Genomic DNA, 6,338 nt, shown 5'->3' with positions numbered 1-6,338 from the left:
AATTTGTTATGGAACGAGCATTTGCCAGATTTCTGGGCCTTTTTGATAAGTATCCTAAAAGGGCGTTATCATTGCTAATAGCAATATTTTTCTTAATATTTTCCTCATATAAGAGAAAAATATGGAGTTAGAGAATGTTGCTGTATACTTTTCTTGTTACCTTAGAATGAGACGTTTTTTATCTCTACAGCAGGGAAGCGGATCCTCCCTGTAATGTTTCCACAAACAAATCACTGCACTAGATAAGACTTCTTATTTTCTCCTACAAGCCTCGAAGGTAAGGGATTATTCAGGGATGGTTGCCCATCTGCAATTTCCTGCAAACAACCTAGCTGAGATGCTACATTAAAGTCCACCAGAGAACAAAAAGTCCAATATGAAGTATGAACAGTCATAAAAGCTCCCCACTGAATTAATTCAGCTCATTAGTATTCATTTATTAGTATTAGTATACAGTATAAGTAGACACATTTATTTTTTAAGTGTATTATATTTGTACAATTTAAAACAAAAACACAACATTAAATCCAGTTTAAATACAACAGTAAGAAAATCCCGAGCCAAGATAACAAACAAAATAAGATTAAAGCTGTGAAAGAAATCCATTGCATTTAAGTGCCTGACAATAGACATTTTTTTACCCAGAAGACCACACTTAAGGTTCCATTTATGCAGCAGAACCCTTCCCAGTGACAACAATGCACAATAGCCGCACCCTGAACCTGTTTATCTGAACCAGAACCTTAAATGTAAGTATCATTGCGTAACACCTGTGTTACCCTACTATTTTCATGTCAAACTGACTGGACCGTGAAAAAAGTTTACTGCCCTAAAATCATCCCATTTAAGCTTCACCCAGAACACCCCTCTTTCCCTAAAATGATGTTTTTTAATAGCCCCTGTAAACTCCCAGCTAAAGATGTCGGATGAGCAGTAAACCACAACTACAGGCTTTCAAAAGAATCCCATTCTGCTGGCTTTCATGGTGCTTCCTCCCATTTTGTCGCCTGTCTAAACAGAGGGTGAAGATAAAGGAGTCCGAGCATCCCCAGAGGGTCAATAGCCCAGTCCTGATACGGCAGGGCCGGCACTTGCATTGTTGGAAGGGCAGCAGTTGTTGTAAGCACAGTATTACACAATGCCGGATGTTACAAACAGGAAGGGTGCCACTGCTTGGTGAACGCACCAATACCTTGTACGAAAGGTAGGCTACCCCAGGCTGGGCAGCAGCCCCCTGTACACAGGTTTGAAAGATGGCCAGCGCAAAAGACTGGAAAGAGTGCTGGGGGCCCCAATTTTTACCACCTGTAGATGAAAAATCCACGTGTTTTAACTACATACAAACCTAATAATTTTCTGGGGGGCTTCTTGTCCAACAGCAATAAGTAGAAGGGGTGGGTGGTGGAGAGGAGCAGAGAGAAAAACAAGGTGCTCAGGCAACAACAATACCAACCCAGCTATAAATAGTACAGTGACTGATGATGAATATATGTGAAGACTACGAACAACAACCGCGCAATAGCCAACCGACAATGGGGAATGATTGATATAATAGTATATAATGATAATAATATCAAGGGGCAATGGAAAACTTTTTTCCTATAATTCGACTTTTGTAGAAATAAGTACGTCGGGCCAAATGTTGAACAGGCATGTTATTCTACAGTAAGCCCCGAACGGACAAACCAAACACTGGCTAACAGAATACGGCCTTTCACGTTTTGTAGCCGCCCTTAGTTTCTCCCCTTCCAATAGCTATGGCATGGGAGATGATTTATGTCAGTTGGTTGCAATCTGAAACTTCACCACTAGATGCCACTAAATCCTACCCCAGCCACTGCGTTCTTGAGGTAAAGTAGTAACCACAGCTGTAACAACATACCCATTAGCAAGAAGAAGTTCAAGCCTTAATGTTTATTGTCTTGGCCCCCGCATTTTACAAGGCCTTAATGGTGTATACCACGCCCTTTAGAAAGTATAAAGTAACATGTATGTAACGTGAATTACCGCGATCATAATTGTGCTCAAAGTTTAGGAAACTTAGTAAATGTACTTCTCAAAAATTACTTTTCCTCGCCATTTCCCCCTAGGAATTTGTTTTAAGAACACTTTGAGGAAGTAAAACTTATTTGAAAACAAACTTTTGTTCAATAAAGAACTGCACCCCACTTGCTTGAAAAGGCAGCGGTCCCCTACCTCTCTTAACATACTACTGGCTTGTGGCCATTGAGAGGTGTTGGGGTTTTACACAGCTGCTAACACACACCATGCCTGTTAGTTGTCTGTGCGCACTGGGGGCTTGAAACAAAAAAAGAACAACATCATATTATATATTGAAGAAAAGCAAAACAATAAAGTGTTTAAAATTGAGAAAAAGAATCATCGTCCAACAAGATAGTTTTCTTCTTTTCTCATCTCTCAATTGAGTCACTTGTGTAAGGTGTACTTACAAGCCTGGAGTTGTTTCATGTTGCAGTTATCCGTGTTGCAGCACCGAACAGATGCAACTCCATTCACAAAACCCAAGTTGGCTGAAATATTCTGAAAGCCTGTGGCCGGACACAGGGAGGGCGGTGCACAAGCCTTTAAGGTTTGCTGGGCTGGGGTTCCAAATAAAGTGGCTACAAAATCAAAATACAGTTAATGTTTTTGTTAATGTTGATGAAGAGAACACAACTTTACAGGAAATGTATTTCACTGAAAAGCAATAGATGAAATGACTACCTTGAATGGAAACTGATATACACAACTCTGTCGCTGTGAAACATTTAAATGATACCGGGCTTAAACACTGCTGATTTATGCAAGTTTGACACTGAAGTGCTCCAGCTGCAGAGGGTAGACAAACAGTTGATAAGATGATCACACACCAGATGTCAAATCAAATGTCTGAGGTCAGGGTTACAGGGTTTTTGTGGTCTATAAAGGTTAGAAGTTATTGTTGGAAAAGCATTGCAAAAAACACAAGGGTTGTAATGTGTATAAAATGCAGTAGACAAACATATTTGCACACACAGCTTCCTACACAATGCTCAAGTATAATTATTTTTTTATAGTCTTCAATCTCATTTCATTAAAAAATTTGTGAGCAAATCATATCTGAATCCAGTATCGTAAATCGTATTGAATTGTGAGTTGAGTAAGTGTATCATTATATATCCCTACTAAGTATTATAATTTATATAATGTGTTCATGTTCTTTACTTATGTTTTAGAATGTTTTTGTCTGCTTATAATATATATTAAAATCCTTTCTTTAAACAGTTCTGGTATAAGATTAAAGTTTCTCCAAATGTGCTCTACACAGAAGTGGAGTTACCTGTGCTGGAGAGCGTCCAGATGAGAGTCAGAGAAAGGATCAGCTTCATCATGATGAACAGGTGAACGCTGTAGATGAGTTTTGCTGGAGGGTGATACTACACTTCATGCAGCTCTTTATATACTGTACAGGTGTTGCAGACAAGGAAACCTTGGGGATCAGGTGTGTTACCATCACATTGCGTAACCATTCAGAGACTCACCTTATCTTCTATTACTTGAAAAATATGTCAAACACATTCCCACACCCTTTATAAAAATTTAAGCAATGCTTTCTTTTTAGATTGTGCACCAAATCGAAAGTATAACCTAATTTAATTTTAAATTTCTACAATTAAATGGGAAAGATTTCTGAAAACATTGTGGATTTTTTGTTCATGTAACTCAGTTCACGCTCTCTATTCATAAACATAGTAAATCATAAAACAACATAAATTATGAAACATTTTCACCATATAGAAATTCAGTCTAGAGATTTACTTCTTTAATTTAATTCATGGAATATTATCATAGTATAATTTGGGTGACTTTTGATCATTCTTACTTAATCTAATAGAATTTTCAGAAACCTTGGAGAGCAGGACCGCATCTGTTATGTGTTCATCTGTTTTGTTTTCCATCATTCATCCATTGCTGCTGATCAGTATGTAAGATATGGTATCATTTTGGGGTAAGAGTCAAAAATCGAGATAAAGACTGCAGATTATAAATGCAATAGTAGAGCTGATAAACACAAGCTATGTAAGCCCACTGAAAAACAACATTACATTCTTGGGCTGATTCACAGCCTCGCAGCAGCACAGCTGAGTGAATAGAACAATGTACAAATATTCATTACAAGTAAATGTCCTACATGAAAATAATCAGATTCATATCACACTTTACTTAATCATTTTATAACTGTTCCAAAATGACATTAGCTACCTCCTTTAGAGTTGACAGAGGTTCCAGTATCATTTTGGGTAAGACACAAAAATCATGTTGCTTTCCTCAGCTCCTCCACAAAGTGACTTTAAAAGCATTCGCACTGTTGCCAAACATATAAACAATATGTATAAAACAATGACCAGGAAACAATTAAGGGCATTGAGCCTTTGATAAATTCCCTTTTTGAACAGCATTTTCAACTACTCCCTGTAATGCACCATCCTCCTCATCAACCAAACTGAAACTAAACTAAATTCAAAACAAACATTCAAAATGAAATAAAATAAAAACTAATGAAAAAAGCAAAACTCGAATAAAACACAGGAAAACTGTGAATTTATGCATCCATCTGTGTTCTGACTTAATGACTTATTTGGCTTAGAAACGTATTCTGATCATAAGTGATCATATAATTTTGATTCCTACCAAGATTTTCATCATTACCAATGCTCACCTAGCCTGAGGAGTTAGTTTTGTGTGAGACGTTCTGCTGCCCCTTGGTTGGTTTGCAAGATCCAGGGACAAAATTAAAACTAATAAGAACACATCAGTTCATCTGTGCCTAGTTTTTCCTCTGTCTTGCACAGACAGGAAGTGAAAACCAGGTTCTGAATATGTGAATAATTTATTTTTGGAAAAATACTGAAAAATTGAGCCCTGTCCATTTGTTGCCTTTGTCATTCACGACATATCCCTTATTTGTCCACAGAGGAATGTAATAAAATAACAATAGCTCCAGTCTGTTGAGTTGGCAGGAGCTACTCATGCTCATTGCTTCAAAATATTCTCCATGTATTGTGATGTTTGGAATCTGCAACATCGTATACTTGTGATACCAATGTCAACTCTATCAGCTATCTGGAGCCATTTTAATAGTGCGAGGACTCTGTTAGCATCGTGCACTTTCAACCAACAACACACACACAAACGTAGCTTGGCTTGGATACTGAAGTAGGGTCACTTTTTGTTAGTGATTATACTAAGTTGTTGTGAAGTGTCACAGATTTAAGGACGTTTTAAGAAGCAGCAGCAACAGGGGAATGATGTGCAAATGGACTGCAAAAGGAACTGCTTTTGGGTTATGTTTGCTCAGAGTGGCTCACTGCCAGGCAAGCCATGGCCTACACCAGGGAGCAGCTCTTAGACATCAAACAATTTGGCGCCTTTGATAGTATCTAAAAGGGCGTTATCATTGCTAATAGCATATTTCTCTTATAATTTCTCTCATATAAGAGAAAATATGAGTTAAGAGAATGTTGCTGTATACGTTTTTGTTACCTTAGAATGAGACGTTTTTATCTACAGAGGGAGCGGATCCTCCTGTATGTTTCCACAAACACTTCCGGGATCAACATGGATGTATACTTGATAGTGTGTGACTTTTGTATCTACAGAGCTGTGCTTTCCACTGACATCCTTTAGCTGGGAAAGTTAAGGGGCTATAAAAAACACATTTAGGGAATTAGAGGGGGTGTCTGGGTGAAGCTTAATGGGATGATTAAGGCAGTAAACTTTTTTCAGCGGCAGTCAGTTTGACATGAAAATAGTAGGGTAAACACAGGTGTTTACCTAATGACTACTAATTAGAGCCGTTCTGTTCAGATCAAACAGAGTTCAGGGTGCGGTGCTATTGTGCATGTTTGTCACTGGAAAAGGTTCTGCTGCATAAAATGGAAGCCTTAAGTGTGGCCCTGGCTGATAAAAAATGTCTATTGTCAGGCACTTTAAATGCATGAATTTCTTTCCACAGCTTTAATTTAGTTATTTTGCTCGGGATTTTCTACATGTGTGTATTTTAACCTGGATTTAAGTGTTGTTTTTGTTTTAAATTGTACAAATATAAATACACTTAAAAATAAATGTGTCTACTATATATATAATACTATATAATATAATACTAATGACTGAAATAATTCCATGGGAAAGCTTTTTATGACTGTTCATACTTTCAATTTGGACTTTTGTTCTCTGGTGATTTAATGTAGCATCTCACAGTTGTTGCAGTGAATTGCAGATTGCAACCAGCTGAATAATCCCTTACCTTACGAGGCTTGTAGGAGAAAATAAAAGTCTCTAAGTCTAGTGCCAGTGAT

At 37.6% G+C, this 6,338-nt stretch overlaps 1 long non-coding RNA gene across 1 annotated transcript; it reads right to left on the bottom strand.

The window, feature by feature from the left end:
• Nucleotides 1-2,456: 2,456 nt before the first annotated feature.
• Nucleotides 2,457-3,432, bottom strand: LOC118322360. Its single transcript, XR_004796442.1, has 3 exons — nt 3,320-3,432; nt 2,725-2,829; nt 2,457-2,621 (listed from the first exon to the last, which is right to left on the bottom strand). It is a non-coding gene; the product is annotated as an uncharacterized LOC118322360 (long non-coding RNA).
• Between the last annotated feature and the right edge of the window lie 2,906 nt (nt 3,433-6,338).

This window comes from Morone saxatilis, unplaced genomic scaffold (assembly GCF_004916995.1).
Source record: "Morone saxatilis isolate NCDOM2014 unplaced genomic scaffold, NCSU_SB_2.0 Contig12, whole genome shotgun sequence".
Classification (NCBI taxonomy): Eukaryota; Metazoa; Chordata; class Actinopteri; family Moronidae; genus Morone; species Morone saxatilis.
This window is presented reverse-complemented; position numbering and strand designations above follow the sequence as displayed.